Source organism: Chiloscyllium plagiosum, chromosome 12, assembly GCF_004010195.1.
Source record: "Chiloscyllium plagiosum isolate BGI_BamShark_2017 chromosome 12, ASM401019v2, whole genome shotgun sequence".
NCBI classification, from domain to species: domain Eukaryota; kingdom Metazoa; phylum Chordata; class Chondrichthyes; order Orectolobiformes; family Hemiscylliidae; genus Chiloscyllium; species Chiloscyllium plagiosum.
Window position 1 is genome coordinate 37,594,880 of NC_057721.1, and position 25,203 is coordinate 37,620,082.

Here is a 25,203-nt window from a genome sequence, read left to right on the forward strand (position 1 = left end):
CCCCACCTTACTAGTTTAAATCCTCCCAAGCAGTTCTAGCAAATTTCCCTGCCAGTATATTAGTCCCCTTCCAATTTAGGTGCAATCCGTTCTTCTTGTACAGGTCACTTTTACCCAAACAGAGCTTCCAATTATCCAAAAATGTGAATCCTTCTCCCATACACCAGCTCCTCAGCCATGCATTCATCTGCTCTATCCTCCTATTCCTGCCCTCACTAGCTCGTAGCACTGGGAGTAATCCAGATATTACTACCCTTGAGGATCTCCTTTTTAAATTTCTGCCTAACTCTCTGTAATCTCCCTTCAGAGTCTCAACCTTTTCCCTTCCAATGTCATTGATTCCAATGACATAAGGTTACATTTTTAAATACAGTAATCAATTTTTGAATCACCAGTCTAGAATACACTAGACTGATAGTGTATGATTTGATTTGAACTAATGATGTTAACAGGCATTTCCCGTGGCCAATCCACCAAGCCTGCACATCTTTGGACTGTGGGAGGAAACCAAAGTGCCTGGAGGAAAGTCACGCAGACACAGGGAGAATGACCTCCTGCTGGTCCCTCTCCCCCGTTTTACCAGGATGCTGCCTGGACTGGAGGGCATGTCTTATGAAGAAAGGGTGAGGCAGCTAGGACTTTTCTTATTGGGAGAGAAGAAGGGCGACTTAGAGGTGTACAAGATGAGAGTCATAGATAGGGTGGATAGCCAGAGACTTTTCCCCAGGGTGGAAATGGTTATCACAAGGGGGCATAATTTTAAGGTGATTGGAGGAAGGTTTAAGGGAGATGTCAGAGGTAGGTTCTTTACACAGGGAGTGGTGGGTGTGTGGAATGCACTGCCAGCAGTCGTAGTAAAGTCAGATACATTAGGGGCATTTAAGCGACTGTTAGATAGGTATATGTGCGATAGTAAAGTGAAGCTTTGAAGGTTAGTTTGATCTTAGAGTAAGATAAAAGGTCGGCACAACATTGAGGGCCGAAGAGCTTGTACTGTGCTGTTATGTTCTATCTTCAACTTTGAAATTTTTTAAACTATTCTGAGATCCATGGTCTCCCAGGTATTATGCCTGAGTGTCAAAAGATACTTTTCCAGAATCAATGGCAGTTAGTTTTCTGAGTTTCTGGATTGGCCACGGGAAATGCAGGGTTATGGGGTACAGGCATGGGTCTGGGTGGGTTGCTCTTTGAAGGGTCGGTGTGGACTCAATGGGCCAAATGGCCTGCTGCCACACTGTCGGGATACAATGATTCTATAAAAAAGCAAGTGTAAAAAGGAAATGCAAATTGACTCATTCCTTTAAAGCAAGACCTATACTGTTGGAGAACTTAATACTTATGCTTTGTATTTTGATGTTTTCCATCATTAATTGACTGTTTATCACATTTCGAAGAAATGAACTGGACTGGTGCGCATTTCCAGGGTAAAAATGTACCACTTTCTTTCTGCAGATCCAAACTAAACTGGTCTTCAAATTAGAGAGTCAACTGAAATGGAAATGAAAAGATTTATGTTTTGCAAAACATTATCTACCACAAACTCCAAGTAAGTGTTCCCAGGTGAATCAAATTTGTCTCACAGCATATCAATTCATGGTTTCAGGCCAGTTCTATACTATAAACTGTTTATCATTTATTCTTGTATACATGGGTAGATGTGGCATAGCTTGCTTATATTCATCTTTCTAACAGATTTAAGTCTCCAGTGAATAGCCTGTTAACATCCATTAGTTCAAATCAAATCATACACTATTGTACAGTGTATTCTGGACTGGTGATTCAAAAATTGATTACTGTATTTAAAAATGTAACCTTATGTAATTTCTTAAAGGGTGCCAAATGACAATTGACTGCATGATAATAATGTGTTAAAGAGTCATAGAGCTTCAGTCCAACCAGTCCATGCTGAACATAATCCCAAACTAAACTAGTCCCACATTCCTGATCCTGGCCCATATCCCTCCTAATATTTCCTATTCATGTACTTTTCTAAATGCCTTTTAAGCATTGCAATTTTAAACACATCCACCACTTCCTCAGGAAGATCATTCCACATTCGGATCACCCTCAGTGTACATTTGCCCCTCGTGTCTTTTTTAAATCTCTCCTCTCACCTTAAAAATGTATCCCCTCGTTATGAAATCCCCCATCCTAAGGAAAAGACAACTACCATTAACTTTATCTACATCCCTCATTATTTTATAAACTTTTTAAGATCGCTCCTCAACCTTCTTCGCTCCAGTGAAAAAAGTCCCAGCCTTTCTTTATAATTCAGACCTTTCAGATCCAGCAATACCTTGGTAAATCTCTTTTGAATCTCCTCTGGCTTAATATCTTTCCTATAACTGGGCGACCAAAACTGGACACAGTATTCCAGAAGGAGTCTCACTAATGTCCTTTACAATCTTAACATTCCCAACTCCTATACTCAAAGGATTGAGCAATGAAGGCAAGTATGCCAAATGCCTTTTTCACCACCCCACCTATATGTGATGCAAATGTCAAAGAATTATGTACCTGAACCCTCTGTTCTACAACATTACAAATCATTTATCTTAATTTATTTTCTAAATGTCAGGATCTTCTCCTTAGTTTCAATGGGAACCAATAGCTTTAACCAGCATTTTCTGATCATACTGGTCTTATATTTAATCATGGTATACAAACAAAACTGGAGCTATCTTTATATCATAGGTAGATCTGTAAGATTGCAGCACAGGCTATAGTAGTAGACTAGCATGGGTTTCGCCTACATAAGCAAATACATTTAAACTTGTGATCTCTTTTTATTCAACTGGGCAGAAACGTACACTGAATCTCTGTGTACTTGATATCACGTCTGTTTCAGGCAGACAATGTACTGTAATCATCTCTGATTCCTTAAAATAATTTCCAGAGTGTACTGGGAGTCCAGAGCTCCTCACAATCCCCAGCCAACTAGGAATTTACTCTCTAGAATGGAAAATGATCTCTTAAAACACAAACGTGGTTATGTTGCTCTCAAAAGTTGCCTTGTGTTAGTGTTTTAAGCAAAATATAAGACAGGGAGCAGCGACATGAAATAAAGGAGGTGGAGTAGGTCATTCTGCCTATTAAAACTGTGTGACGTTGTAACTTCTTTATTGTTTATAAGCTGAAGATTTTTAAAAACAATTTTCCAGTATTTGTTAATGTAAACCAAATATCCGGGATTGCTGGATAATGGTGACTATAAAAGATGGTAAGTCAGAAGACATAGTAATGTTGAGATAGGCATATTTCACTCAATTCGCAATTATTTTCTGTCTTTTTTTGCCAGGAGTTATGTTTCCATAAGTGTAAACATTAGTTGTTCTGATTTTTACCCTCGGGACCATTTGTCACATCAGTTGGTTTTCCAATTGGAAATCCAAGACTATAAGTATTCAGAAGCATAAAACTAGTACAAAATGGTTGCAAAGGATTAGGAAGTGCTGAATGCCAATTGCCTTGGACCATTGTGCCTGTGGTACGCTGAAAGTTACCTGCTCTGATTTCCAGGTCAACAATTTCTGACGTAAATCTTACTTGTTTTGTTCGGTAAGATAGGCAGCTGAATACTAAATGAGACAATACGCAGCATCAATATGGCCTTTACCAAGCTATAATCCCCTTGATTGGTGACTCGTTGCTGCCCAGCAAAATACTTGCAAAGCCCAAAAATTGCAATGAATTGCTTCAGATGTCAAGCTAGGCCTTACTGGACTTCTTGCGTGATTCTGTCATAGACTACACCATAGTCATGTTTCTCAGGCTCCTAAAGGTTCTACCCTAGGGTTTAATGGTGACTTTGCTGCAGCATCCTGTGACAAAGGTCATGAATGTGATTTCTCAAAAGAAAGACTCTCAGAGAGACTCACTAAATTGTTGGTTGTCGCTACACTGATTAAAGTCTTCATGAAAGATTTTCTGGGTGATGAAAAGTACTATGCCATTGTTACATTGCTTGAGGATGGAGAGAAATGTGAAGCCATAGTGACAGGCCAACAATTAAATGCTTTAGCACAACCAACACTATTACTGCTGTTAGTAAAGTTCATCTAACCAACAAGATTTGTAACCAATATAGTTTGTCACACCATTCAGTAGCAATCCAGGTTTGCTGCACATCTGCTAATCATGTGGCACTGAAGAACATTGATTTTGATTTGATTTATTATTGTCACATATACCAAGATACCGTGAAAAGTATTATATTGCATGCTTACCACAAATCATACCTTACATATGTAATAGAACAAAATGCAGAGTACAGTGTTACAGCTGTAGAAAAGGTGAAGAGAAAGGTCAACTCTAATATATGAGAGGTCCATTCATAAGTCTGATAACAGTGGGGAAGAAGCTGTTCTTAAATCTGTTGGTACATGTTATCAAAATCTTGTATCTTCTGCCCAATGGAAGAGGGTGGAAGAGAATATAACTTGGGTGTGGAGTGTCATTGATTATATTGGCTGCTTTCCTGAGGCAATGGACAGAAGGCTAGTCTTTATGATGGACTGGGCTGCATTCACAAACACTGTAATTTCTTGCCATCTTGGGCAGACCAGTTGCCATACCAAGCTGTGACCTGAATAGTATGCTTTCTGTGGTGTAGCTATAAAAATCAGTAAGAGTCATTGTGGACATGCAAAATGTCTGTAGCCTTTTGTAACATCAAGGTGGATGGACCAGGATAGATCATTGGTAATATTTACTCCTTTTGAGTTGTGTATAGAATGTGCTTCCAAAGGACAAACCAAACCCCAGAACAGAACACAGGTAATGGGACAGTGCATCATGGTGGCTCAGTGGTTAGCACTACTGCCTCACAATGCCAGGGATCTGGATTTGATTCCCCTCTTGTGCAACTATCTGAGTGGAGTTTGTACATTTTCCCCGTGTCTGCTTGGGTTTCCTCCAGGTACTTCAATTTCCAACTTCTTCCAAAGATGTGCAAGGTTAGGTGGATTAGCCATGCTAAATTGCCCATAGTGCCCACGGATCTATAGGTGTATCAGTCATGCGAAATGCAGGATTACGGGAATAAAATTACGAGATGGGCCTGAGTGGGATAGTTTTCACAGGGTTAGTGCAGACTCGATGGGCTGAATGGACTGATTTTACACTGTAGGGATTCTGTGATTCTATTCAAGATTAGAGTGGTGCTGGAAAAGCACAGCAGGTCAGGCAGCATCCGAGGAGCAGGAAAATCGATGTTTCGGACAAAAGCCCTTCATCAGGAATGATTCTATGACTGAAAAGGCAGTATCTCACCACAACACTGGGAGCAAGGGACCTATTAAAAACATGCACAAATGCAAACATAATGAACCGAATGAAAGATACATTTCGAAAGATGATCAAGCTTGCTGTATCTTTTAGATTTTATAGGTTTTGAATCTTACATATCATATTGATGCTATATGGCAATCATAAATTCTTAAGACCATTCACATCACATGTCCTGAAAAGGCAGATTGATGTAACTTAAAAACTAAAATCAACACAGGACCTATTATCAACATATTACCAACATACATCCTGAAAGATATGTAACTCTGCATGTAATACTGCCTGGGACAACCTACAAGTGACGGTTCATAACAGATTCCCAATTCTGTGAGTTGGTAGAATCATACTGCATGCTCATTTTGGTTTACTGAAATCTTCCACTTAATAGAAACCATCAATCAAACCATGGCCCAACTACCAGTATGTACAGATTTCAGTACCTTCATAGTTCACGAGATTCAAATTACTCCAATTGTGATGGAACAGACAACATGATACTCAATTGAATAAGCTGAGGTTGATTACATTCTTAAAATGATGTATTACACTTTGACCAGAGTCAATGTAAACAGTGTAATTGCCAACAGCTGAAGATGAGCAACTACAAGTGTTTTGAAAGACCATTATCCAGGGATGGCCTGACAATATTAAATAAGTTCCAGAGAATATTCATCAATTTTGGCCATACATAGATGAACTTCATATACCGAGGAAACTAATTTTCATGGACAAGAAAGACCTAAAACCAAGATATCATGACCAGATTACACCGGGGACACATAGATACTGAACACAGGACCTGGCACAAGGGGGAGCAACGTCAACACTCAATAATCGGTGCTACACAGGTAACAGGCTTGGGACAGTGATTTTTTTCACTGTGAATGCGAATCTGTGTACTAGCCAGGGATGAATCAAGGTATAGAACCTGAAGGCATGTGAATCATGGCAAAAGCGAACAAACTAGCAGCAGAGAGAATCTATATTTCTACACAATGCTCCTCACACTCCTTAGACAAAAGAACGACAGACAATGTTCACAGTGCATAAGGATGATTACATCCTGCTGATGGATCACTTCTCCAAACTTCCTATTATTCAATACCTTAGCATTCATTGTACTGTTTTCATTTCATTCAATGAACTAGAAATGATAATTCTGACAATGGACTGCAGTTCTTGAAATGGTTTGACAATATCAGATCACCATCAGCTCACTGTCCTCACTCAAAACTTGAGTCCACTGTATAGGGTATACTACCAAAGTAATGATCAGTGACATGCAACAAAACAAGATTTTTGCACTTTATTGATGCATTTTTATGCAAATAATGGGGAAGGAATTACCATCCCAAGCATGCCTTATGTTTGGAGAGTAAGTATCATTCAATGAAAGTCTAGATTAAAGTGGTGCTGGAAAAGCACAGCAGATCAGGCAGCATCTGAGGAGCAGGAAAAATCAACATTTCAGGCAAAAGCCCTTCATTAGGAATGAGACAGGGAGCCTTGATCATAAATACCACATGCTATAATAAATTGCTCTTATTTCTTTCAGTGCTACATCACCCACATATATTTCTTATGCTGTGTGAGGTAACATAATGTAAAAACTGCATCCTTTCATTTTCTTCATTTTTTGATTGTGAATTAAATAGAAAAGGGCTATTTTAAAACCAAGGACTAGGGAAAGAATTAGAGACTAGGAAAACTCATTACTAAACTTTTTACACTGTTGCTTTACAAGCAGTGGGGGAGCTGAGATCAGAAAGTAAGGCACCGCAGTAAGTGTGCAGAGAAAGATTCATCTAGCAATGGGTAGCTGATTGGTTTCTGCAAATGTACCCAGTTGTGAATGCTGGAAGTTATCAGCCTGACAACAGCTCTCTGGCTGACTCCTGGGCAGTTAAACAGCTTGAGGATTTACAGGAGCCCTCAAACTGCTGAAGGTGAGGTTCTCAGTCTCTGTATGTTGTCAAAGTACCTGAAACCTGAAGAAAGCTGGTTATTTTCTCCCACCACTTGCTGGAAGCTGTTGTCTTTAACCACTAATTAAGCAAATTTCTGTTTGGGTACCAATCACCCTTCACCTCCTGTGGAGTGAAATAAACTGGAGAAAGGGATTGAAGAACAAAACATCTTGGGAAGCAAAAGAAGTATTGGATCCTGTGGACTGGATTACATTTATTGAATGGCATCTTATAGCACCTTTGAGTTATTGAAGTTGTGTGAGTAAAAGTACATATAAAAGCAGATTGTGAAAATGTCATACAATGATGATTTCTATCTGAAACCACAAGAGGGCAACAAATACTATTTTGAACAAACTTTAAAATATTCCATGAAATGTTTTTCATTACATCCAAATTTACCAGAGAATGACATATTTCCTATATTTCCACAAGCAACTTACAATCATAGAAATGCCTTTTATCCACTTGACTGCTTGACCATCTTAATCAGATGGGCCAATAGGCTGAGAAGTGGCAGATGGAGTTTAATTTAGATAAATGCGAGGTGCTGCATTTTGGGAAAGCAAATCTTAGCAGGACTTGTACACTTAATGGTAAGGTCCTAGGGAATGTTGTTGAACAAAGAGACCTTGGAGTGCAGGTTCATAGCTCCTTGAAAGTGGATAGGATAGTGAAGAAAACGTTTCGTATGCTTTCCTTTATTGGTCAGAGTATTGAGTACAGGAGTTGGGAGGTCATGTTGCGGCTGTACAGGACATTGGTTAGGCCCTTGTTGGAATATTGTGTGCAATTCTGGTTTCCTTCCTATCGGAAAGATGTTGTGAAACCTGAAAGGGTTCAGAAAAGATTTACAAGGATGTTGCCAGGGTTGGAAGATTTTAGCTATAGGGAGAGGTCGAATAGGCTAGGGCTGTTTTCCCTGGAGCGTTGGTGGCTGAGGGGTGACCTTATAGAGGTTTATAAAATCATGAGGGGCATGGATAGGATAAATAGACAAAGTCTTTTCCCTGAAGTGAGGGAGTCTAAAACTAGAAGGCACGGGTTTAGGGTGAGAGGGGAAAGATACCTTTTCACACAACATTTTCCCGCAGAGGGTGGTATGCGTATAGAATGAGCTGCCAGAGAAAGTGGTGGAGGCTAGTACAATTGCAACATTTAAAAGGCATCTGGATAGGTATATGAATAGGAAGAATTTGGAGGGGTATGGGCCGGGCACTGTCAGGTGGGACTAGATTGGATTGGGATATCTTGTCTGCATGGACAAGTTGGACAGAAGGGTCTGTTTCCGTGCTGTACATCTCTATGACTCTATGCTAAGTAAGTTTGCAAATTCCCATTCCCAGACAAAATGCTGCAGGTCACTTTTCACAAGCTGACCAAAATAAAATGTCAGCATTCAACTCCATAATTCCCTTTCTTCTCACTCTGTTTGAAATGTGCAATTAAATGGGAAAAAATAATGGATGTAGGTATTCCACTTTTCAAATATTGCACATATGACATTGCTTTGTTCAAGTCACTGAAATGGGAAATTGTGTACACTGCATTATCCCATGCTGCCAATTCATCATGCTTAATAATGATTCTCAGTTTGTACTTTGTTTACAAGTCTTATGTTGATGGATACATTATAATTGGGCTGAATTTTGCCAGTTGTAATTGACTCGTTCACCGCAGCCTAGGGTGAATTTTCTCATGGTTTTCACCTCATTAATTGTGCACTGAGCTGTTAGGTGCAATTCTCAGAGAATTACATGGCAGAGGTACTTGCCGCTGGTGAGACTTTCTGGATTACATACCTGTGACACCATATTTAAAGCCCAACCGCACTCAGTTCAGATGCTGCAAAGCCAGGAACTTCTCACAAAGTGCTGTGCTCAATCCTAATGTTTAAAGTTGTCACAGAGGAAAACCATGCCCACTCCCTGCTTCCAGTTGAGAAAGCTGGAGGTGCTGGTGGATGGGCTGGTTGAGAAGAGGCCAGTCCTTTTTCTACTGACTTCCAAAGGCGACAACACCAACTAGTCCAGACTATTTTGACACAAAGAGCTGCACAGTCCATTGCTGTGTTTAAAAGCGGAAGGGATGCCCAAAAGTGCAGGAAGAAGCTGAATGATCTACTGTGCTAAGTAAGGGTAACTACTACTATCTTCTCTCTGCAAGCTCACACTCACAGGGCCAGATCTCACACCAACTCTGCCACTGCACACATACCTCATCAAAGGTCATAGACTATAACACTCATTATTGCAAACATCATTTCCACTCAATGGCGTTCACCTACTGCATCCTCCCAAACTACTAACAATTCCTGCCCTACTTGCTGACTGGGGCACTTCACCACCTCTCCTGCTCATGACCACTAACTGCTATTCCATTCATTTCCATCACAATCAATCCCTCTCTTTGTCTCACCACAAGTAAAGACAGTTCATTAACCAGGTCGAGAGTTTCAGACCTGGTGGGTGGGTGGGGGTGGTAATGGACATCAGAGTCTTTAATCCCTCCAAGGAGAAATTTCTGCATTTGGCCAGAGGAGAATAGGACCACTCGTAGAGACAGAGAGACACCCAAAGGGCAATCAACCCAATAGCTTCATTGTGCAGTGCCATGCTGCTTTTCCATTACTATCAGTGCTAACTCATTCTTAATATGCATAAGCTTTCATACATCTGCTACAACAAACTCTCTGTCTTCTCTTACACAGACATTAGCAGCACCAAGCGAAACTCTGCGAAGAGACAAGACCAGAGCCCCTTAGCTCCACATCCACCTCTGAGGAGGAAGCTGCTGAATCCTCACAGGATGAATAAGCAATGCTTTTACTAGTACCCTCTACCAACTCAAAGATTATCTAGATGCAGGAGCATGATCTGCATTATTTCTTCATATGGACAACACTGAGGCAAATATTTCCACACTTAGACCCACCTCATGAGAGAGTGTCTGGAATCAGTGATAACTTCACACATCTATGGAGGCAAAGGTTTATTCTATGTATCAGCTTTTCAATGGAGTATACTGCCATTTAAAGATGGATGATATAAAATGGATAGTTCAGGTAGCTACTCTCCCCATAGGGTGAAAAGCTACACCATGCACTTCTTCTCCCGGGTTTTAAGCTTTGCTAGAGAATGCTCAAGCATTTCAGGGTAACCTCGTGAAGTATTGAAGGGTTACCAAAAATGGAAGAGTCAAAGGTAGTTTCCTCAGAATTCTTTTTTTTTCTTTTTCACTCCTGATGGTTTTTTTTCTTTTCCCCAGCGCCCATGGTGTGTGTGCAGGTGTGAGACACAGTGAAAGACACAAGGTGCACGATTCTTTATTCAAATTTCCACCACCAGGAAGATAGGAAAACACCGGAGTGGCCAGTATCGAGCACTGTGTCACATCAAAGGGCAATGCTGTGTGACTCAGGATTCTTCTCAACTTGGTTGCTATTATGGGACATTTCTCTACACAACGCATGGATGACATTTCCTGTTTGATGCCTTAAAAGCTATTTAACATTAGCACCTTGCAGTGCTGACACACTGTCTTACTGCTGCTTTTCCCTAGAACCTTTTATGTGTGGATATTTTTAAAGTAGAGTTACTTGAAGACATCATCATGGGTGCAATCATGTAGATAATGAAACATTTAGAGTCATAGAGATATATAGCATAGAAACAGACCCTTCGGTCACACTTGGCCATGCTGACCAGATATCCTAAATTAATCTAGTCCCATTTGCCAGCACTTAAAGTAGAGTACAGTAGCTTTATTTGTTGTGTCTACCATATACAGCTGATACAATAAAAACAAGGCAGCGTTCCTCCAGGACCTAGGTGCTATATGAACACAGAGACTACACAAGAGTACAGTCACACACAGGGCAGCATGAAGTGCATAGAAAAGTGCAAACCATGCAAGGCAGAAGAGTAATTCCTGACAAGACAAGACAATAGGCACAGTGGTGGACAAATTACAATGTAACAATGAATGACCATGAATAAAACATTGTTTTAGCAGCAATTCAAAAAGTCATCCGAAAATTGCAAATGGAATAGAGTGTAATTCGGGGAAGAAACTATTGTACAGTCTGGCCGTAAGAGACTGAATGCTCCGGTATCTTCTGCTAGATGGCAGGAGCAAGAAGAATTCACATGAAGGATGTATGGAGTCGTCCACAATGCTATTAGTTTTGTGGAGTAAATGTCTGTAATGGAGGGAAGAGAGACCCTGATGGTCTTCTCAGCTGTCCACACTAGCCGTTGTAGGATCTCACAATCTGAGACAGTGCAATTCCCAAGTGAAGCAGTGATGCAACTGCTCAGGGTACTCTCAATGAGCCCTCTGCAGAATGTGGTGAGGATGGGGGGGTGGGAGGTGGACTTTCCTCAACCGATGCAAAAAGTAGAGATTCTCCTGGGCTTTCTTGGTAATGGAAATGGTGTTGAGGGACCAGAAGAGATTCTCCACCAGGTGAATGCCAAGTAATTTAGTGCTATTCATGATCTCCACTAGGGAGCCAATGTCCGGTGAAAATGATCGCTCCATGGCCTCCTGAAGTCAACAACCATCTCTTTATTTTGTCCATGTTCAGAGACAGGTTGTTTGCTCTGTACCAGTACGTTAGTTGCTGCACCTCCTCTCTATACGCTGACTCATCGTTCCTGCGAATGAAATCTACTACTATGTGTCATTAGAGAACTTAATAATATGATTTGAGCTGTATATCGCTGCACAGTCATGTGTTAGCAGGGTGAACAGCAATGGGCTGAACACACAGCCCTTGGGGGTTTGGGGGGGGAGGGGGGGGGGGGCATGTTCAGTGTGATGGTGTTGAAGATGCTGTTCTCAGTCCGGACTGACTGAGGTCTCCCAGTCAAAAAGTCCAGGATCCAGTCACAGGGGGAGGTATACAAGCCCAGCAGACTCAGCTTTCCAATCAGATGCTGAGGAATGATAGCGTTAAATACAGAACTGAAATCGATGAACAGTAACCTGACATAGATGTCCTTTTTATCCGGGTGGTTGAGGGCCAGATTGAGGGTGGTGGAGATGGCATCATCTGTTGAGCAGTTGGCCCATATCCCTCTAAATACTTCCTATTAATATACCCATCCAGATGCCTTTAAATGTTATAATTTTACCGGCCTCAACCTCTTCCTCTGGCAGCTCATTACATACACGTACCACTCTCTCCATGCAATGTTGCCCCTTATGTCCCACTTAAATCTTTCCCCTCTCATCCTAAACCTATGGTCTCAAATTCTGGATTCCCCCACCCTAGGGAAAGGACTTTGTCTATTTATACTATTCATACCCCTCATGATTTTATAAACCTCTATAAGGTCACCACTCAGCCGCCAACGCTCCAGGGAAAACAGCCCAGCCTATTCAGCCTCTCCCTATATCTCAAATCCTCCAACCGTGGCAACATCCTTGTAAATCTTTTCTGAATCCTTTCAAGTTTCACAATGTCCTTCCTATACGAGGGACACCAGAATTGCATACAATATTCCAACAGTGGCCTAACCAATGTCCTGTACAGCTACAACATGTCCTCCCAACTCCTATACTCAATGCTCTGACCAATAAAGGAAAGCATACCAAACGCCTTCTTCACTATCCTATCTACCTGCGACTCCACTTTCAGGGAATTACGAACCTACAGTCCAAGGTCTCTTTGTTCAGCAACACTCCCCAGGACATTCCCATTAAGTGTATAAATCCTGCCCTGATTTGCCTTGCCAAAATGCAGCACCTCACATTTATCTAAATTAAACTCCATCTGCCAACCCCATTGGCCCATCTGATCAATATCCCATTGTACTCTGAGGTAACCTTCTTCGCTGTTCACTACACCTCCAGTTTTGGTGTCTTCTGCAAACCTACTAACTATAACTCCTATGATCACATCCAAATCATTTACATAAATGATGAAAAGCAGTGGACCCAGCACCAATCCTTGTGGCACACCACTGGTCATAGGCCTCCAGTCTGAAAAGCGACCCTCCACCAGCACTCTCTAACTTCTAACTTTGAGTCGGTTCTGCACCCACATGGCTAGTTCTCCTTAATTCCATGTGATCTAAGCTTGCTAATGAGTGTCCCATGGGGATCCCTGTCGCATGCCTTACTGAGGTCCATTTGGATCACGTCCACTGCTCTGCCTTCATCAATCCTCTTCGTTACTTCTTCAAAAAACTCAATCAAGTTAATGATTCTGGCATGCTGTTGGTCCAGTCTTCTGGCACCTCACCTGTGACTATCGCTGATGCAAGTGTCTCAGCAAGAGGCCCAGCAATCACTTCTCCAGCTTCCCACAGTGTCTTAGGGTACACCTAATCAGATCCTGGGGATTTATCAACTTTTATACATTTTAAGACATCCAGCACTTCCTCTTCTTTAATAAGGACATTTTTCAAGATGTCACCAACTATTTCCCCACATTCTATATCTTCCTTGTCCTTCTCACTGATGCAAAATACTTGTTTTCTATTTCCCCTATCTCCTGCAGTTCCACATATTGGCTGTGTTGCTGATCTTTGAGAGGTCCTATTCTCTCCCTAGTTACCCTTTTGGCCTTAATGTATTTATAAGCTCCCTTTAGATTCTCCTTTACGCTATTTGTCAAAGCTATCTCCCTTTTTGCACTCTTGATTTATCTCTTAAGTACTGTACATTCCTACTGTCTTTATACTGTTCTAAGGATTCACTCGATCTCTGCTGTCTATACCTGACGTATGCTTACTTTTTCTTAACCGAAACCTCAAATTCTCTAGTCATCCAGCATTCCCTACACCTACCAGCCTTGCCTTTCACCCTAACAGGAAAATTATGTCTGTGGACTTTCGTTATCTCACTTCTGAAGGCTTCCTATTTTCCAGCAATCTCTTTACCTGCGAACATCGACCCCCAATCAACTTTTGAAAGTTCTCACCTAATACCGTCAAAATTGGCCTTCCTCCAATTTAGAATTTTAATTTTTTGATCCAGTCTATCCTTTTCCATCACTATTTCAAAATTAATATAATTATGGTCCTGGCCCCAAAGCTCTCCTCCACTGACATCTTGGTCACTTTGGCCTTATTTCCCAAGCGTAGGTTAAGTTTTGCACCTTCTGTCGTAGGTGCATCGTATTTAGCAACACAAAAGAAGAAGGACTGCAGAAATAAGTCATCCACATAAATAATTTCCCAATGTCCTTTGTTTTTAGCAGACGCTTTTTGTTAGACTTGTAACAGAATCGCAAATATCTAAACAAAATCAAATCCAGATCATTCATCCTGGAAGCGAGTAGCTATTATGTTGTTTCTGGTCTCTTAGGCTTCGTGATACATTGCCCTGACACACTACCTTAGACAAACTTTCTGGTGAATGCTCTATTTAGCAGCAACATCTTCATTCTCATTGTTGATTTCCCATTCCCTCTGCATCTTGGACATTGCCTCTGTGCTGGCTCTGATTGTGAAGAGCACAGCATGTCAGATTGATGCAGCACACTTTTTCTGGCGCAAGCCCTGACGGAGTGGTCCAGGCATCAAAACCTCATTCTCAGGTGAGAAATGGTCTGTTTCATTATTATGGCCTTAGTGGAATCATGAGCAGTGTTGTATCTTCATCTTGCATCATAAAGGTGACATGAATTTGGCACCAATGCTCATATATGCTTTGAACATTTGTGGAGAAAAGGCTTTTTCAGTTGATAAAGTCTGCCAGTTACAATAAGGGTACAACCAGAAAGGAGAGCCAGCAATGGAGGAGAATCCCACAGTCCGGTCTGCTTGATACTCATTGTCACAAGGGAAGGATGTGAAGTGCTGCATTCTGGACAGAAAGGTATCAGTAACATCCCAGATTTATTTATGAGTTGAGCATAAGGGATGCCACACTGCATCCCAGGTGCCGCTTGAAAATAAGCATCTGACATAAAGTTCAGATCAGCTGTGACTTTGATAGCTTGGATGGGATTGCAATCAGTCTTTTTGAGAGCAAGTCCTGCCCTCACAGATAACACAGTCTGGTTATGATGGCCTAGCACAGCCTTAATCAGTCCTGTGCTGCCTTTCAGATAATTGAAGGGAATGACAGTGAGATCTGTAGATCCAAGTTCTCATCATTCTCATGCACCTCTTTGAGGGATCTTGACCTGTTCTTTCCCTCTCTGGAAGTTGTGAAGTTGCTGATGGGTGGTGGTGTTCTTGCTGGACTTGCTGACAATGTCCTAATCACTGTCTCTTTCTGCATTATCTCTGTGGAAACAGAAAGGCTACAATGACAGTGGTGGCATTATCCATGTGATCACTGGCATCTGATCTTATAAGTGTGCACAGTGCATCCAACTGTCAAAGCAAGCTTCTTAACTGCTGTTTATTATTTAAACATTAGCTTTTTTGAAAACCTAACATGATTTATCAGAATATAAGTAACACTAAAGATTATTGATTCAAGGTGGGAGTATTCATGCCTTTGAGCCACGAAGCCTCGAGTCAAGTCCCACCTCCTTCACAAGTTTATTGTAGCGCATCTGAACTGGTTAATTTAAAAATCTACATATTTATAAATATATATAGCCCCCAAAGCAATCTTAAATTCCTTTTCAATCTTGTAAACAAATTGCTCAATGTCCCCATAGAAAATCATCAACATGCATCATACCAATGCCTGAGAGTTTCCCTTCATAGAAACAGTAGTAGAACATTGCTGTCTGTGTAAAGAAATGCTTGTTAACATCATTCCTAATCAACAGTTATGTCCCCTTCATCTGCACTCTGCCACCAGAGAAGGTACATCCTCTCTTTCTACAAAACTTATCTATGCAGCCTGTCCTTATAAATTAATGCTCTTAACTCCTGCTTAATTCTGATTAATCTGAACTGCATCTCTGAAATGCCAAAATATCCTCCCTGAGGCATGGTGTTCAAAATTAACTTTGTACTTTAATTGGGATCAAGGCAGAGCTTTGTATAACTATGATATTACTTCTACTGCTTTCCAGAAATCTTAAAATAACAATTTACAAACCATTTAAATTGTGTTTATTAGTTTATAGAATGGGAGCATTGTTGGCAAGACCCAACATTTGTTGTCCATCACCAATTACCCTTGAAATGAGTGATTTGTAATTATTGATGATTTCTGTACTTGGACCCCTACATCTTTCTGTTTATCCAGATTCCTAATTTCTGTACATTTTTAAACAATACTTTGGTCCATCTTACATCCCAATCTCACATTTTCACACATTAAATACCATCTTTCCTGGTTTTGCCCACATACTTAGTTTATCAGTGCCCTTTTGTAACTTCTCTACTCCTATCTATTGTGAGTTTGCTTTAACAGAAAATAATTTCTAAACTTAAATTGAATTTGATGTCAAGATCATAATTTTGGTGTGTTGCTTCCAACAATAGAAGACAAGCTAAAATCAAGAAAAAAGGAACAAGGCTATCTGAGTTTTCAATAATAATAGTGCTTTAAAACATTTAGCAAATAGCCTCTCATCTATCTGTTAGCCATGTTACATCCAAGAGTCACAAGGACACAAGAAATAGAAGCAGGACTAGACCAAATAACCCATCAAGATCTTTCCATTATTCAATTTGATCATGACTGTTCTTAAGTTTCAACTTCACTTTCCCACCTTTTCCTAATTACCCTTGTTTCTGGAGAAACCAACAATTTGTCAGTCCCAACTTTAAATCTAGCCAATGTTGGAACATCCACATCTCTCTGTGACAGAGAATTCCAAAGATTCACAAATCTTGAAGTGAATGATTTTCTTTGCTCCCAGTCCAAAATGATCATTCTGTTATCCTGAAGCTGTGCCTCTGTGTTTTAACTTACCCTGCCAGCATAAACAATTCTGAGTGGGCCTTGATGGGGTGAACATTGAGATTCTCATTCTCCTAACCCAACCAGAAAGCAAAGACTCAATTCAGCTTTTCATCATGGGAGAGGCTTCTAATCCCAGGGACCAGTCTAGCTATCCTCTGCTGTACTGCTTCCAGTGCATGTATTTTCCTCTTTAAAAATGGAGACCAAAACAGTGCACAGTAGTCCAGTTGTGATTCTCAATGTTCTGTATAATTGTTGCAAAACTTCTTTACTCTTATTCTCAAACCCAATGCAAAAAGACCTAAAGCTACTTACCTTCACAATTGCTTATTGAACCTGCATACTAACTTTGTGTTCTTGTATTCATTTGTAAATACAAATAGCAGCAAGTCTGAAAATCAATTGATAATCAATTGATCATCAAGACTGATTATCAATTGATAATTCTGCTTTTATATTTTGCAAACAAAGTGAATAACCGTGCATTTCACCACACCATACTCCATTTCCTTGCTCAATCACTTAGCTTGTTTTTATTTTTTGAAATCTCTATGTTCTCTGCACAGGTTGCATTTCCACTAGCTTTTTATTGTTTATGCACTTAGATAAACTACTCTCTGTCTCTTTGTGTAATTTATGATTGTAAATAACTATGGTGTCCACAACGATCCTCACAGATCTTCACTAGTAACAGCTTGTTAAACTGAAAATGCTTGCTTTATACCTATTAGAGTCATAGAGCTGTGGAGCATGGAAACAGACCTTTCGGTCCAACTCTTCCATGTCGACCAGATATCCTAACCTAATCTTGTCCCATTTGCCAGCACTTGGCCCATATTCCTCTAAACATTTCCTATTCATATACACATCCAAATGCCTTTTAAATGTTGTAATTATACTGGCCTCCACCACTTCCTCTGACAGTTCATTCCATACACGCACCACCCTTTGTGTGAAAAAGTTGCCCTTAAGGTCCCTTTTTATCTTTCCCCTCTCACCCTAAATCTATGCCCTCTACTTCTGGACTACTCCATCCCAAGGAAAAGACTTTTGTCTATTTGCCCTAACCATGCCCCTCATGATTTTATAAATCTTTATAAGGTCACCCCTCAGCCTCCAATGCTCCAGGGAAAACAGTCCCAGACTATTCAGCCTCTCCCTATAGCTCAATTCCTCCAGCCATGGCAACATTCTTGTAAATCTTTTCTCAACCCTTCCAAGTTTTACAACATCCTTCCGATAGGAAGGAGTCCAGAATTACACGCAATATTCCAAAAGTGGCCTAATCAACATCCTGTACAGCTGCACATGACCTCCCAACTTCTATACTCAATACCCTGACCAATAAAGGAAAGCATACCAAACACCTCCTTCACTATCCTATCTAGCTGCGCCTCTACTTTCAAGGATCTATGAACCTGCACTCCAAGGTCTCTTTGTTCAGCAACTCCCTAGAACCTTCCCATTAAGTGTATAAGTCTGTTTTGCCTTTCCAAAATACAGTACCTCACATTTATCTTAATTAAACTCCAACTGTCACTCCTCAGCCCATTGGCCCATCTGATCAAGATTCCATTGTAATCTGAGGTAACCTTCTTCGCTGTCCACTACACCTTCAATTTTGGTGTCATCTGCAAACTTACTAACTATACCTCCTATGTTCACATCTAAATCATTTATATAAATGATGAAAAATAGTGGACCCAGCTCCGATCCACCAGTCGCAGGCCTCCAGTCTGAAAAGCAACACTCTTCTACCTTTGAGCCAGTTCTGTATCCAGATAGCTATTTCTCCCTGTATTCCGTGATATCTAACCTTGTTAACCAGTCTCCCATGGGAACTTTGTCAAACGCCTTACTGATAGATGACATCTACCGCTCTGCCCTCATCAATCCTCTTTGTTATTTCTTCTAAGAAACTCAATCAAGTTCGTGAGACATGATTTCCCATACATAAAGCCATGTTGACTATCCCTAGTCAGTCCTTGCCTTTCCAAATACGTGTAAATCCTGTCCCTCAGGATTCCCTCCAACACCTTGGACCACCGACATCAGGCTCACCGGTCTATAGTTCCCTGGCTTGTCCTTACCACCTTACTTTTGTTTACTTCAAGTACATAACCATATATCCACAATCCACGAGCCCCTATTACATGTTCTAATTTTCTGTGTGACACCTCATCAAAAAAGCTTTTAGAAATCCAAGTACACTCCATCAATTTGTTTCCCTTTATCTACCTCACTAATTGCATCCTCAAGGACCTGGATAAATTTGTCAAACACAAATTCCCTTTTATGTAGCCAGGTTAACTTTGTTAGATGATACTGTGATCTTCTAAATACATTAAGATTTACTTAAATATAGATTCAAGTACTTACCTGACAACTGATGTCAGGGTGACTATCCTGCTGTTTTGTTCTTTTCTCTGTCCTTACTTGAATAGCAGCACTACGTTTCTGGTAAGTACATCCATTAACGGGTCCAAGGGATTTGTTGGATGTTAGTACCTTATATTCTCAGTACTTTCATTTTCCTGACACAAATATCTTAATTTCCATGCATTATCTAGGTTGCCTTCTATATTTGTGTTTGCAACCTGTATTTGTTATTATTAAGACAGACACATGGCATTTGTTGAATGCTTCTATCATTTAGATTATTCGTAAAAGAATTTATCCTATCTCTGCTTCTAAGTATCCATTATTTATCTTAATTTGTCTTTGTTTTTATATATTTGGAAAAACTGGTACAATCTGATTTTACGTTCTTGTTGATGTAATTGCACATGCATTTTTCCCTCTTTTTACCAATTTTTGGTGGTCCTTCATTGGGGACTAAAAAACTTGGGCTCTGATGAAGAGTCACAAAGACTCAAAACCTTAGCTTGCATTCTCTCCACAGATGCTGCCTGACTGCTGAGATTTCCAGCAATTTTTATTTTCAATCCTCAGACTTGTTACTAATCTTTGCAAATTTATAAACCTTGTCTTTTAATCTAGTACTGCCTTTAACTTACTGATTTTGCCACGGATGCATTTCTCTTCCTCGGCTTTTGTTTTTCAATGGAATGTGTTTTTGTTAACAATTTGAATTGTTTCTTTAAATTAATTCTTATTATTTATTGACTGCCATACTTCTTAATCTATTTTCCCTATTAATCTTAGCCAGTGTTCCCCTCACACATTTGTCATTGTCTTTGTTTAAGATTCTTGTTTATGATTGAACTATGTCACTGTTAAACTTAACACAGAATTCAGTTGTATTATGTCCCCAGCAAACAGTTCATTATAGTAATATTAATTAGGAGTATCTCATTATACAATACTGGTTTATGCCCCAATTCATTATACAATGAAATGGTATAGAAACTGTTATGAAAACATTCCACCAATTCATCTCCTTCACTCTTGCCAATTTTATTGGTTCAGTTTCTCTGAATCTTTCCAGTTTCTCATAATTGTTATATTTCTTTTGTTGCATGCTCCAATAATCTCTTGTTTAATGGCCTGTTCAGAGCCCATAAACTATTCCCAACAGTATTTTCTGATTCATTATATTTCTAATCTCAATTTATACCAATGCTACCTCTACACTCTGAGCCAAAAACCTTCCTCACTTATGTCCTTATGAAATACTTTACTATCAAACGACTCTTTACCTTTGACATTCTGTCTTTTAAAAGTATTGTGTACATTGCAGAATTTATTTTCCAACTTTCTTCACCATGTAAACAAGTTTCTGTAATGAAGATTAGATCTAAACAGTCACTATTCACGAATCCAATTGTGGATGCTTCACATATTCAGATAAATAATCTTTAATTTCATTATTTACTACTTTTCCCTGCATCGACCTTACTCATTGATGTTAGGTTACTCTTCTGTTCAACTCCTTTTCTTTACCTGACATGACACTGTTCTGTTGCCAAAACCTCTTTGTTTGGATTTGTAAACTTCCCTGTGCCTGAAACTCTCTCCATTACGGTTCATTTAAAGCCCTGTTCACAGCCCTGGTTGCACAACTCACCAAGACATTGTTTACAGCCAGTTTTAAGCAGAGTCCATCCCAATGAATCATACCCCTCACACCATTCTTTCAGCCATGTATTTAATTGTCCATTTTTCAAGTAACAATACAGATATGATTACCTTTGATGTTCTGCACTTTAATTTAAACACTAACTCCTCAAACTCTCTCAGCTGATCACCATTCCGAGTTCTACTTATGTCACAAAAACAGATATTGCTGGAGAGACACAGCAGATCTGGCAGCATCTCTGGAGGGAAGCACAGTGTTGATGTTTTGAATCTGCTATGTCTCTTTAGCACATCAAGAACTCCCATACCTGCCTGACTCATAAGTCTCAAGCTCTTGTTTTTTTACCTTTGACCAATTCTAAAGTTCTGTCTTATGAAGAATGTGACTGTCTCCTGGAACAAAGTGTCCATATAACTCTCTCCGATGTTCCACAATGTCTGTAACTCAGCAAATCTAGAATGTAGAACATAAAACATTACAGGCCCTTTGAACCTCGATGTTGCGCCGACCTGTGAAACCAAACTAAAGCCCATCTAACCTACACTATTCCATTATTATCCATATGTGTATCCAATGACCATTTAAAGGCCCTTAATGTTGGCAAGTCCATTACTGTTGCAGGCAGGGCATTCCATGTCCTCACTACTCTCTGAGTAAAGAACCTATCTCTGACATCTGTCTTATATCTATCACCCCCTCAATTGAAAGCTTGTGCTAGCCATCATCACCTGAGGAAAACGTCTCTCACTATCCACCCTATCTAATCCTCTGATCATCTTATACGCCTCTATTAAGTCACCTCTTAACCTTCTTCTCTCTACTGAAAGCCTCAAGTCACTCAGCCTTTCCTCATAAGACCTTCTCTCCATACTAGTCAACATCCTGGTAAATCTCCTCTGCACCCTTTCCAATGCTTCCACATCCTTCATACAATGACCAGAACTGTATGCAATACCCCAAGTGCGGCCACGCCAGAGTTTTGTTCAGATGCAATATGATCTCATGGCTCCGAAACTCAATCTTTCTACCAATAAAAGCTAACACACTGTAGGCCTTCTTAACAACCTGTCAACTTGGGTGGCAACTTTCAGGGATCTATGCACATGGACACTGAGATCTCTCTGCTCATCCACACTACCAAGAACCTTACCATAAGCACAGTACTCTCTATTCCTATTACTCTTTCCAAAGTGAATCACCTCACACTTTTGCGCATTAAACTTGATTTTCCACCTCTCAGCCCAGCTCTGCAGCTTATCTATGTCCCTCTGTAACCTGCACTGTCCACAACTCCCCTGAATTTAGTGTCATCTGCAAATTAGCTAACCTATCCTTCTACACACTCATCCAGGTCATTTATAAAAATGACAAACAGCAATGGCCCCAAAACAGATCCTTGTAGCACACCACTAGTAACTGAACTCCAAGAATGACACCTCCCATCAACCTCTTGGTACAGTTAGCCAATTTGTGATCCAAACCACTAAACCACCCTCAATCCCTTGCTTCCATATTTTCTGCAATAGCCTACTATGGGGAACCTTACCAAACATTTTATTGAAATCCATTTACACCACACATCAACTGCTTTACCCGCATCCACCTGTTTGGTCACCTTCTCAAAGAACTCAATAAAGTTTGTGAGGCATGACCTACCCTTCACATAACTGTGTTGACTATCCCTAATCAAATTATTCCTTTCTAGATGATTATAATTCCTATCTCTTTCCAAAACTTTGCCCACAACAAAAGCAAGGCTCACTGGTCTATAATTGCCAGTGTTGTCTCTACTCCCCGTCTTGAACAAGGGGACAACATTTGCTATCTCCAGTCTTCTGGCACTATTCCTGTAGACAATGACGAATTCAAGATCAAAGCCAAAGGCTCCACAATCTCCTCCCTACCTTCCCAGATGATTGTAGGATAAATTCTATCTGGCCCAGGGGATTTATCTATTTTTACAAATCTGAACCAAAATTGCTCAATCTGAAGACAACTACTGCAGATATGGCTATGCAGGACTGGAAGGGCTCTTGTGGCACAGTGGTTATGTTCCTATCTCTGAGCTAGTAAAAACCCCAGTTAAAAGCCTACCTGCTATGGAGGTGTATACTAAGATCTCAGAATAGTTTGATGCTTTAAAAAACTAAATGAGAACAGAAAATTGCAAAGGGATTTCAGATAGATTAATTGCAGACAAAACTGTGGTAGATCAAATTCACTAGAAGAAGTGTGAGGTAATCACTTTGCATGTCTGAACGATAGTTCAAAATAGTTTCTACATTCCACAGATTCCTACATGTCGCAGCCATGGTATACAATTATGTCTGGCTAACCATATTTATTTAATTAGTCAATTAGTTATTAATTTACATGCAGTGCTGCTAGTAACAGCAAGTAAAAGTCTCTTAACTTGGAGACAAAAACAATACAAGGCTGATTAAAGGGGACAACATTTGCTATCTGGCATTATTCCTGTAGACAATGGCAACAGAAAGATCAAAGCCAAAAGCTATGCAATCTCCTCCCTAGCTTTCCAAAGGATCCTAGAATAAATCTCTCAGCACTGAAATTTCAATTTAACACTCAGTCTTCAGCAAGCTCACTTGGGGTTGGTTAGTTTAGTTGGCTGGATGGTCAGTTTATGATGCAGAGTGATGCCAACAGCATTGGTTCATTTCCTAAACTACAATGAATGACTTTTCTCCTCAATCACTCCCCTCACCCTTGGCGTAGTAAATCTCAGGTTAATACCACCACTAGTCATATCTTTCCCTCTCTCGCTAATGACAGAGAAGCCCTATGATCTGGTAGTGAAATGATGACTTTATCTTTCCTTACTTTCACTGCATTGGAAGATTCTCAATAGATTTGTTACCTATCACAGAGTTGAATGTGGAAAGAAAATAGTTTATTTAGGTTCAGAGGAATAGATCTTGGCTTTAGATCTGCAAATAAATTATTTGTCTGACTTCCAAATATCCATCTACACAGAAACTGGCACTTTTGGTCTATGTCAGCCTTCATGCTATAAACAAACCTCATCCTATGTTCTCTTTATCTAATCCTATCATTAGTGAAGATAAACAATTCAAACTTGTATTCTGACTAGATGTAGCATTAATGAGACCACTCTCTGAAAGACCTCCTTAAGGAGGAAGACAGTGTTAGAGACCAACATGGATAAACCAGGCATAAATGTATGTTTCTTCAAAACTTTGTGTTATATATTTTACTAAATACTTCAGGAAAAAAGTAAAGTAACAATCCAAGAAACAGAAACAAAATCATTTCTTTTTAGAGTAACTTTTTCGTATTGTTTCACTTATTCCATTTTATTCTTACAGATGGCGGTTTTCCTTGGGATGCATTCTGAGCATCAACTCAAGTCAGTAATTTTAATTTACCAATAAGGGGCAAAGTGGAATCTGTTCTCAACTGCCATTCACAAACATGTTCTGTTCCAGGAAAGGCATTGAGCAGTTTTAGGAAGCATGGATACTGATTGACATTTTTTTGGTTTCCAAATGGTGAAGCCTGGTGTAATATACCCACTGTTAACTAAGGGAACTTTTCTGTTAGCAAACTGTTTTACATGTTAGATCATCATTGTTGATGATTTTTGCAAATAAATGTTTAATGCATTTGTATCCAAATGTAAACCCATTTATTTTAAATAGATTAATAACATCTTCAGAAACAGTGAACTAACAAATAATTGAAATGCATGAAATTTTTGTTCAGGCTTCTTGCTAAATACAATTTCTAAACTAAACTATCTTATAGGTACAGATTATGTTTTTTTTTATTTAACTTTATTGGCTAGTTGGTTTTCAACATGATGTGCACATGTGGAGACTTGTAGTTAGTAAACATCTGCTGCTTCAGAAATATGAAAAAAAGTCTTGCATTGAATAATGTCCTAAAAGAGGCTTGTAGATATTTTCTGAACAACCTGTTCAGATATTAGCATTATACATTGCTGGAGCAGGTGGGACTAGAACCTAAACCTCTTAATCCAGAGATTATAGTAGCACCACTGCACCACAAGAGCCCCTAAAATGGGATTACATACTTGTC

The 25,203-nt window shown here is 39.8% G+C and overlaps 1 long non-coding RNA gene across 3 annotated transcripts in view; it reads left to right on the forward strand.

Annotated features, from left to right (window-relative positions):
- The window catches only part of LOC122555122, a 36,574-nt gene extending 11,832 nt beyond the window's left edge, over nt 1-24,742 (forward strand). For 2 of the 3 annotated variants that reach the window (XR_006313177.1, XR_006313179.1), the window contains exons 2-3: nt 1,453-1,546; nt 10,524-11,833. This is a non-coding gene — a long non-coding RNA (uncharacterized LOC122555122). Of the gene's footprint in view, nt 1-1,452; nt 1,547-10,523; nt 11,834-24,470 lie in introns of those variants that run through there. The other variant, XR_006313178.1, reaches the window with a different exon arrangement.
- The last annotated feature ends 461 nt before the right edge of the window (nt 24,743-25,203 follow it).